The following is an 11564-nucleotide window of genomic DNA, read 5'->3' as shown; positions in this document are numbered from 1 at the left end:
ATGTCAGTGAAGGGCACAACTGTAACCTTGAATACCATGGTTGGGGGGAAGTCCCCCCATTTCTGGGAACACCAGAAAATTGCCGGAGCTAAACAGTCAATTCCTTGGGTTCAGAAAAACAGTTAAGCTGATCAGAATGGGGGAAACTCACCAATTAAAGCAGGTGGTGTTCAGAGAAATTGCGCTCAGGCATATGGAACACATGGTTGTTGTGGAGAAAATTTCCAGTTCCGGATCCCAACCCCGGGAAAGGGACTTGGAGAGGGAGAGCTTCCTGAGTCTCAGCACCGATGAAATTACCAGATGCAAGTGAGAAGGAAACACAGAACACACAACAAACCCGCTTAGGAGCTTATTAGAAGGGGTGTATACAGGCCTGGGGATTTGTGTGCAGAGAGAGAGAGGGAGATGGGGAGTCCAACTTTTAAAAGCTGCCTAGCACATGCACACAGGGGATTGGCATGACTACGTCACACTCTGATGACTCAGATAATGGGTCTTGCATGCATGCAAGGGTTTAGCTGAGTCAGATGTAGATGTAACCACAAATGTGTGCACGTGGGTCACACAGGGCCCTTTGTACCTGAGGGCCTGTCCGCATGTGCCTGCCTTTAGAACCTGGAAATTCAGCCTTATCTGTGGTTGAATAATTACAATGGAAACATGGCAAGAAGGGATATAGGGAAGGAGCCTACCATCTGCAGTGTTAGGTGTAGAATTCCAGTGATCCTGAATTGGGAAAGTGACTGGATTGAAGTGTCCAGGTCCAGTATCCCTTAGACTACCCACGGATGGGAGAGAACAAGAAGAAAGCATGGCCAAGTGGCCAAGTCACACACCAATGTAAGATAAAGCACAAGAAAGACCTTGGTAGGTCCAATGGCCAATGAGAAACTCTGGTGGGAAACAGAATACATCATGCAGAGAAAGCTTGAGTATGGAGTTTATTGGGAGGGTAAGGGGAGAGAGAGAGAGAGAGAGAGAGAGAGAGAGAGAGAGAGAGAGAGAGAGAGAGAGAGAGAGAGAGAGAGAGAGGGGGGGGGGGGGGGAGGAGGAGGAGGAGGAGGAGGAGGAGGAGGAGGAGGAGGAGGAGGAGGAGAGAGGAGAGAGGAGAAAAGAGGGGGAGAGAGTTGCCTCTTCAGAAGAATGGCAGGAAAAGAGAGAGAGATTGGGCTGAGTTTCTCTTAAAGAGGCCTTTTCCCCCTACCTTGTGACATAGCAGCCATAGGTCCCTGGGCTGGCTAAGGTACTGTCTGGGTTCATCCTGCCAGGTGGCAGGGGAGGCCAGTGTAATTCTAACACTGGGAATCAAACTTATAATCTCAGAAAGACTGTGTGTCCTCTTAGCCCCTAAGCTGTCTCTCTAGCCCACAAAGCAGGTATTTACCATGAGAACCCCTGACATTATGGGCTGGGATGGTAGAAGCCTTCTTGTGAAAAGTGAAATGTTCACCAATATCTCTAGTTTCTACTCCCCAGTTATCAGTAGTAATCTCTGTCCCCAAGTCAACCAGCATGTCTTGAGTTATTGAGACAGTTCAGTTGATAAAGAGGGCTTGCTGCCAACCCTGATAACTAGAGAGTGATCCCTGAAACGCTTATCATAAAAGGAAGCCCCACACCAAAGCCCCTCCCCCAGAGATGCTCAAGACCACACCCATAGGGTAGCTAAATTGCTCCAGTAAAGAGAACATGTTGTTTTCCAGTCTTTCTATCCTGTCTTCTCTCTGGGGGACTGAAAGATAATTCAGAAGTGTTTCTATCCATTAAACTTGGGCTTTTTCTAATTCAGTTTGATTTGGTCTGTTTTGGACTGCTCTGTCAGTGAAGAGGCTTATCAGGCTACAGAAACTTTTCAGAAAGAGCCAGTGCTATCCTCTGATCTCCATACATGTGCCCCAAAACACACACACACACACACACACACACTCACACACACACACACACAACAGATAAGTAAACAAATAAATAGGAGCTGGGGAGATGGTCCAGCTGGCTAACAATCATATGTAACTCCAGTTTCAGGGGATCCAATGCCCTCTTCTGGCCTCCTCAGGCACCTGCACTCACATGTGAGTGTACATATGCACACAGAGAGACACACAAACACACATGCACAATTAAAGATAATACAACTTCAAGTAAAAGGTAGCTAGGTGGTGATGGCACACACCTTTACTACCAACACTTGGGAGGCAGAGGCAGGGGCATTTCTGAATTAGAGACCAGCCTCTACACAGTGACTTCCAGGACAGCCATGGCTACACAGAGAAATCCTGTCTCAAAAACAAAAACAATATAAATGTAAATTGGGCCTGGTCATGCACACCTTGAATCCCATCACTCAGGAGGCAGAGATAGGCAGATCTCTGTGATTTGGAGACCAGCCCGGTCTACATAGTAAGTTCCTGTACAGTCAGGGGTACGATGAGAAATCCTGTCCCCATACTGGCAGTAATAATAATTTACAATGTTTAAATATGTACACTTATGTATGTGTGTCCGAATATCACAAGTACCTGTGGAAGAGAGAAGAGGACGTCAGATCCCTTGAAAATGGAGTTATAGGAGTTATAGGCCACAGGACATGGGTGCTGGTAAGTGAACTTGGGTTACAGGCAAATGCGGTGTTCTGTGACACTTTTCCTGGGCATATCTGAATAAATTCCCGCTCATCACCAAAGTCTAGCTTGGTGAATCAGTAAACTCATTGGGGTTGCCTCCAAGAGGAAGGGTGAGAGATTCCTCCTAAGAGCCGAAATAATTTACCAAGGCCCACCTTGGCATGGGTGACAGACAGCTCATGAAAGTTGGAAACATGGACCTCTCTGCATAATTATCAGGCAGCTCAGCTGATCTCTGCCTCTTTGAGGTAGCCAGGCTTCTCTGAGAGTGTCTTATTTGTATACTTGGCAATGGGAGAGGCCTGGTGCATCTGGTCAGTTTCTGGGACTTCTTGAAGCCACTGAGTTCTTTATTTCCTGAGATTTTGTTTTTTCCTACGATTTATTTTTATTTTAAAATCATGTGTGTTGGGTGAGTATGTGCACATGGATGTTCTAGAGACCAAAACCATTGGATCCTGTGAAGCCAGAGTTACAGCTGACTGACATGCGTGTTGGGTGCCAACTTCCTGAATTTTAATGACGTTCTCTGTAGGATAAAATGTTTCCCCTCTCTTTAGCACATCCTGCTCTTAATAAGCTTACCTCCAAGGTGGAATGTTTTCTCTCAAAAGGAATTGCTCTACAAGTAGCACTCTTAATTACTGAGCACTTTTAATTATTCCACCCCAACACACATCACCAATAACTTTTAAAACAATGTCTTTAACATTGCCAACTACATCCTGGAAGACAAAAATCTCTCCTGGTTTGAAACTGTTGCTCTAGAGCAGCCTTTCAAATAGGAGTCCACCTATCACTGTCCACTCCCCCAGCCTGACCCACAATAGCTTAAAGATCACCTTGATCACCATTCTGACATTCTCCCTTCCCAAGACTGGGCCTTGTTGTTCCCTCAGTCAGAATCATCCCCCATGTCCTCTTCATCCTCTAGGTTCTCTGTCAAATGTTATATCTGGCATTAAAAAAGCCTTCTATTAAGTCACTACTCTGTTCCATTATCCTTTTAATTTATAGATCTTTAGCCCTGCCTGAAATGACCTAATGACCTATCTAATCTGTCTTTTATATGAGAGTTCTCAAAAAAGCAGAAGTAACAGAATATGTACATATTACAAAGAGATTTACTAAAATGAGTTGAACATAGGCTTGGTAGTCAACAACAGCTATTTGCACACGGAGGCTGAGAACTCAGTAGCTGCTCAGTTCACAAAACTAGATGCCTTAGCAAACCGCAGGTTCTATGAGGGAGGCCTAGAAGGTTCCTGGAGAGCTGCTGGTCTTCAGTCCACTTTCTAAACCTGAAGAAGCTAAGGACTGATGTCATCAAAGGACAGACACACTAAACAGCAACATCTCTTTATATCCGGGCTATGCAACAGAAGATGCCTCACACTCTAGGAGTGTTGTAGGAGGCCACTTCTTCATTTCCTGGCTGCCCAGACTCCCAAAATAATCACACAGAAACTATATTAATTAAATCACTGCTTGGCCCATTAGCTCTAGATTCTTATTGGCTAGCTCTTACATATTAATTTAATTCATTTCTATTAATCTGTGTATCACTATGAGGCTGTGGCTTACCGGGTAAATTCTGGCATCTGTCTCAGGCAGGGCTGCATGACTTCTCTAAACTCTGCCTTCCTTCACCCAGTATTCAGTTTAGTTCTCCCTGCCTAGCTCTATTCTTTTGCCCTATCACAGGCCAAGACAGTTCTTTATTAACCAATGGTATTCACAGCATACAGAGGGGAATCCCATATCCTCTTCCCTTTTCTGTTTAAATAAAAAGGCAGGTTTTAACTTTAACATAGTAAAATTACATATAATGAGATAGGTATCAAGGAAGAATTACAGTTATATTTATATTTACTTTATCTTTTATCATAGCTAAGGAAAACTATATCTATTCTTCAACTCCATCAAAGACTCCAGAAGGATACAGTATTACCTAAGTAAACAGGAATTGCATTGTAAGCAACTTCTAAAACTCTAGAATAGACAGAAACATCTTGCTGCCTGGATAGTCACCCAAAGTTCTTCTGCATCATTGGGGCATCCAGTCTTCAGCCCACAGTTCCATAGTATACAGCAGACTTTTCCATGAAGCAGGAAATTTCAAAGACAGTTCCATCTATATTGGCAGTTTTCAGTAACTTTCTCCTGTGTTATGCAGAATGTCTAGCAGACTCTTTCATGAAGCAGAAAGTCTGAAGGAACATCTGACCTTTAAACAAGTGCAGCAGTCATTTCTCTGTGGGTCCTTCAAGTCCAGTTCATACAGCATAGCATCAAGCAGTCCAGGCAAGAGCAGTTTCTTGCCCAAATGGCTAACAAACTCCATAAGGAGCCTCTTTGATGCCCATCTTCCTCTTGAAGTAGATTGGTGCTGCCAGGAGCAGATGTGTCTCACTGTCATGAAAAGTCCTAAGTTCTTAAAACATTTTAAATGCCATATTCTGAAGGTCTCTGAAAGATCTGAAGAATACCTAACTGAAATATATCTCTATATATCTAGAAAACCTAACTAACATGACTACAAGCATAACTATTATAGATGATTATCTATTAACCTATATTTCCTAATTATATATTACATTTTTAAATGAGCTGCACAAACACAATACCTTAATCAAGAGCAAAAATATGCATATAACAAAATTGACTTTAAATTTGTATCCATACAGCAAGATCCATATCAATGCAAATCTCTATAGCATATCCCCCTTTAAATGTAAACAAACATTTATAAACAATATTTGGAAATATGGGCATAGTTCTCTTTAAACTTTTTCCTGATGTTTATTGGGCAAAGTAATTTTTTGAGGGGCGTTGAAGGTGACCTTTCAGGTGGTCTTGGTCCATCAAGCCATATTTCTGGAAGGATTCTACAGGTTATCTTCCTCTGTGGGAAAAAGAGAGAACCTCTTTTCCAAAGCAACATATTCTTAGACCCAAATTTTAAAGACAAGATACCTTTAAAGTATATAAGTTGGTTACTTAGCTTCTTCACATTCAAAAAATTCAAAAAAAAAACCATAATATACATATCCAGACTTTCTGTATATTTTCCATCTTTATGTGGCTTACTATTTTATTTTACTCTATTACTTTTTAATATTTATTTTGTTAACTTTACTCCCTTTAATCTATGACTGTCTGTCTCTTTAAAAACTTTGTTTTATATTTTTTCCTAACCATTTACTTCCTTTTATGACTCTATACTCTTTATCTTCTTTCTCCCAAGCCTACATACATTTTTTTTAAACACACTGTGTCTCATTTAGAGGTCTTTTTACGTCTGAATCTGTCTTTATTGCATATCTGTAATACTTTTCTGATCAGGACAACTTTTTAAAATGTTAAGTGCTTCTTAAAAACCTAAGTGGCAGCATTACTAGGGCAAACACAGCTCTGCCTGCTTGCTCCACCCAGTTCAATGTGGTGGAAGTATGTTACTTCTGAGACTGCTGGGTGGGAGCTCTCCTCACCACTTCAACTCTGATAACCAGCTGGCCCATGGTGCCACCCAGTAACTTGCAGCACACTGCCCAAAAACTCCATTTAAATGCTCAGCCTCCTGAAAGAGCCAGAGTTCAAGCTGGTAGTATGCCCAGAAAACCGCCATTTCAAAACCACACAGCTTTTTTCTGCTACGGCTGAATCGGAAAATCCTCTCTTAAAAGCCATGCTTAACTCTTTTTTTTTTCTTTTCCCAGAATTCCTTCCCAAACTCTCAGGTTTTAAGTGTATTTTAGTTGACCATGTTGGCATGTCAATTTGTTGTATGAGAGGGAGCTTGTTTGTTTACCAGCTACCTAGATTCCTGAAATAACCACTCAAAATCTATATTAATTAAATCATAGCTTGGCCCATTAGCTCTAGATTCTTATTGGCTAGCTCTTACATATTAATTTAACCCATTTCTATTAATCTGTGTATTGCCACGTGGCTGTGACTTATTGGTTAAAGTTCTGGCATCTGTCTCAGGTGGGGCTACATGACTTCTCTAAACTCTGCCTTCCTTCTCCCAGCATTCAGTTTAGTTTTCCCCACCTAACTCTATTTTTTTTGCCCTATCACAGGCCAAGGCAGTTCTTTATTAACCAATGGTATTCACAGCATACAGAGGGGAATCCCACAGCAAAGAAGTCTCATATAGACTGTCCTAGTCCATGTGAGAAAGGTAGCTGAAGCAGCCAGAAGCACACCAGTAAGCACCATCCCACCATGGTCTCTTGCCTCCAGGTTCCTATCTTAGCTTTTGGATGAACTCCACCACACCACAACCACCAACTTGCTTTTGGTCATTGTGCAACAGATATCACTGCAACGGATAAGCACACTAAGACATCATCCCTGGAGAAATGTAAACAAGCATCTTAACCATCTCCTAACTCCCAACCATGGCCTTATAAGGCTCTAGGGACAAACCAAAGTACCATTCTACCAAAGTCAAATTTGGGAGACCAAGGAATTTATTGGATTAATTTACAGGGCACAGGGAGTGGAATACTTACAGGAGTATGGGTGATACAAAGTATCTGTACCAGAGGGAATCTCACCCCAGCAGTCTTAACAGTTCTCCAAAGCTGCAGGGATGGGGGGGGGGGTCTTTCTTCCCTTCAGCTAACGTCCTACGCCTAGCTAGATGCAATTAGGGCAGAATTACATACAATTTGACAGAAAGTGTGTGAGAGACTTGCTGGAATCTCAGATAAAGGTCCAATGACCTTCCCCACCTCTTCTTATTTTTCCTTGTTTTGAGACAATCTCACTATGCATCCTTGGTCTGAAACTATGGAGCCTATTAGATCTGTCTGCCTCTGCCTCCCTAGTGCTGGGATTAAAAGCATGTGACATCTTGCCTGTGTACCTTCTCTTTTCATAAGGGAACATCATTAGTCAACAAAACCGATCTTGGCTCTTTCTTAAAGCTGCTCTGATGATGATGATGATGATGATGATGACAGCTGTTATACTAAAAATTAATGTTATTTGACATAAGCCCTGTGCTGGGTGATTGTAGTATTTTGAATATAATTGGTCCCCACAAACTCTTAGGGAATGGTATTATTAGGAGGTATGGACTTGTTGGAGTAGGTGTGGTCTTGGAGGAAATGTGTCACTGTGGAGGCGGACTTTGAGATTTCATATATAGCTCAAGATTCTACCCAGTGTCTCAGTCCACTTCCTGTTGCCTTTTGATCAAGATGTAGCCAGCACCATGTCTGCCTGTGCACTGCCATGCTCCCCACCATGATAATGGACTAAACCTCTAAACTATAAGCTGTAGCATCAATTAAATGTTTTCCTTTATAAGAGTTGCTGTGGTCATGGTGTTTTTCATAACATTAGAAACCTAACTCAAACAGTGATGCAGGAGGCCCAGAAGTGAGCAGCAAAATCCTGTTCTCAAAGGACTTTCAGGTGGCAAGGGTCACCTAAGACTTGTGTAGTAACCAGAAGTGTGACAACAGAGATCCCAGAGACCACAAGAGGCCAAAATGGATGACTTGGAGAACACTCCCCATATAAGAAGACAAGCTAGCTCATAAAGGATAAATAACAGCTCACTTAGGAAGAACATTAGTCTATACTCACCTCTCCATGGTTAAGAGCACTGATGGCTCTTTCAGAAGACCCAGGTTTGGTTCCTAACACTCATATAGCAGCTTACAACCATCTGTAACTCCAATTCCACAGGGATCTGGTACTCTCTTCTGGATTCTACAGGTACTGCATGCATGTGGTACACTTACGTAACACAGACAAAGCACTCCTCATACATATTTTTCAAAAGATATTGGACCTGAAAATGAACGAGTATTAAACCCTGCACTCCTCAGAAAACTGTTAACCTGACTGGCAACAGTTATGATCCAGGACAGACAGCAGTAGAGGGAGATCACTGAGCTATAGAAGATACTAGGAGCTACGTGGTAGTTGTGGAAGACCACCCAGAATGAGTTCAAGTGGTCTGGGATCTATCATACCAAATGCTGAAGCTGTGAGAGTGTGCCCTCATCTTCAGACAATGCTGAGATGGTGATACACTTTGACTACAGTCCTTGCCCTATACCAACAGAGTTCACCCAGCTATAAGCCCCACTTTACTAACCAGGACACGAGATCAGCAAAGTCAAAGCTAGAGCTGGAGATGTAACCCAGTTGGTAGAGTGTCAACCCAGCACATATGAAGCCCTTTATTCTACCCACCCCAGCACCATATAAACCAAACCAGGTATGAAAAGGCACACCTGTAATCCCACTACTTGAGGATTAGGAATTCAAGATCATCTCCATGCAGACGTCAAAGCTGCCCACCAGAGGAGCGGCACAGCTGGTGTCAGAGCTGAGAGACCAAACTTGAAGAGGCTGGGCACAGGACCAAGGCAGCCACCACAGGAGCATGTGGCAAGGCATCCGGTGGTCTAGGGCCAGCCTCTCAGTCTGACTTTCCCTGTGGTGTATTCAAGGCCAATTAGAAGGCTGGATGTAGCAGACTGGACTGGGCCCTACAGAATTATATGAAGCTTGATCTCAACTGTGAAACTACCTTTGAACTGTATCTTCAAGGATAGGCTTCTCATTCTACCATGCTGATGAAGTTTTTCTAGGTAGGGCTATGGTCCTTGAAAAGACCAAAGCAGCCACCTAGCAAATAGAGAAATAGAATACCACTTGCTGAGGTGATGTGCACCCCAGGGAAACCTGTCCAATGGGGACAAGCTACAGTGTGGATTTCTGGGGTGCACACAAGATACCCACAAGCCCTACACCTATGACATATTTCCCTCACATATCCGTGACCAATGCAGGTCCCAATCCTCAAAAATGACAAAATTGGGCTCAGCCCAGGCAGGATTTGGACCTGGTAAACACTCAGCATTCCTCAAAAACCTTATAAAGTGGATTTCTATTTGCCAGAAAAAGTCATTACCTTTTTAGCCGCTCCTACAGCACCGCTGCCCCCAATCTCCAGAGAGGACATGTAGTTCTCTATTAACAGGTTTCCACACTAATTCCTAGACTGTTCCAGCCAACCTGCCCTCCTCCTTCAACAAAACACCTTACAAGACTCTTCCGCTAGTTTTGCTATCTTTTCTGCTCCTCTCTGTCCCCTATGATAATGGAGCGGACACACTGGCAGTTTCTTTATTACACCCCTTGGATGTTACCAAAGCCTTGTTTTTCCATACCATTAAGGGTTTTAGAGCATGGTTCCTGGGGTGAATCAAGAAACAGACCTGGGGAAAGCCCTTACAAGCAGAGAAAAACAAACAAAACCCTTCAAACCTTCTCTCTTGTAAGTGTGAATGGATGAGGTGAATTTCAAAGGAAGGGTTAAAGACCTGCTTGACAAAGGAGAAGTGGCAAGAGGGTGTTACAGTGGTCTGAGGACAGACATGTCAGAGTCAATGAGAGAGGGTACTATCCTAAGGTTATGGGAAGAGGTCAGTAGGGTAAACACAGCAAGGCTGCCAAGAGGTGAAGGGTCAGGGCATCCAAGGGTCAACAGTAAATAATCCTCGGTGTAAAGCCTGGAAAGAAGCAGTGTCTGCCAAGGTGGATTAGAACTGCAGGGATGTAGGAGAGCCGCAGTGCCGCAGGTCTAGAGACTAATCACCTTATCTCGGGGTAGGCTGTTTATAAGTTCATTAGTTCATAGTTGGCTTGCCTGTATGTATGTCCGGGCACCATGTGCATGCAACAGTCAGAAAAGGGTGTCAGATCCCTTGCAGCTGCAATTAAAATGCCCATGAGCTGCTATATGAGTGCTGGAAGCTGGACCTGGTCCACCGGAACAGCCAGTGTTCTTAACTGATGCACCATACTCCTGTCCATCTCAGGCTAGCATTAGCTGCTGGAACCACCATCCTTCCTCACCTCTGTCAGAACTAACAGCCAGTGCCTTAGAAAACCTTTGGGACCTATTGATTCAGCAGACCACTCGCTCCCATCAACCCCAAAGCTAAGAATGGCATCATATGGCCTGAGACCTACAGGAGAGCCTCCTCCATCTTGCTGTGACCACCTTTCTGATGACGTATTTTGAAATTGCCTTAATAATGATCTTCTTTGCTGTGTAAAACAATAAAACTTCATGAAGCTTGTCTCCACAGTGAAACAAGAAATTTGAGGTAACGTAAATCTGTGTTCCTGAGTCACGGTCACACAAATAGGGCTCCAGAATAAACTATCTCTTTATTCCCTTTAAGGTGAAAGATGTGGTTTTTTTCACATCAACACTGGAGATCCCAGCAGGGTGTCATCTGAATCCCTCATTTCCAATTCTGCTTCTCCAGGTGTCCCACAAGAGCTATCTTGGAGGGGTATTTGTCTGCACCCCATTTGGCAACAGGACAGTTTCCCTCGGGCTGAGACCATGCCATTACTACATTGTGCTTAATTCAGAGCACTATCAAGGATTGGGGATCTGGGAGCTGAGGAGTGCTTTTTATTGTTTTGTTTGTTTGCTTGTTTTTGTTTTTGTTTTGTAGCAGAGTTTCTCTGTAGCTTTGGAGCCTGTCCTGGAGCTAGCTCTTGTAGACCAGGCTGGCTTCGAACTCACAAAGATCCGCCTGCCTCTGCCTCCCAAGTGCTGGGATTAAAGGCATGTGCTTTTTAATCAAATCACATGACATTCTCTATCATGGTGTTCACTGCCAGTGACCAAGTCAAAGGAGCAGCAGATGACAATTGAGTTTCAAGAATTCAGCTCACCAGAATGCAAAGCACTGAAGGGTTAATCTCCGATAGGCAGGGTCCCCGGGGCTTCGGGTCCATGTCTCTTGCTACTGCTGTGCCTTCACATATTTGCCGCTGTTATTTTTCTCTGGTATCTGGCATGGTGTAAATAGATGTGGGGAACCCCCACTGCCTTTTCGTATTGTGATTCTCACAGAAATGGCCCCCTCTACTAGGCATTTTTACTTG

The sequence above is a fragment of the Alexandromys fortis genome, unplaced genomic scaffold, assembly GCF_014885135.2.
Source record: "Alexandromys fortis isolate MF-2015 unplaced genomic scaffold, M_Fortis_MF-2015_v1.1 scaffold_161, whole genome shotgun sequence".
Taxonomy (NCBI): Eukaryota; Metazoa; Chordata; class Mammalia; order Rodentia; family Cricetidae; genus Alexandromys; species Alexandromys fortis.
The sequence above is the reverse complement of the archived record's forward strand: the minus strand, read 5'-3'. Positions refer to the sequence as shown.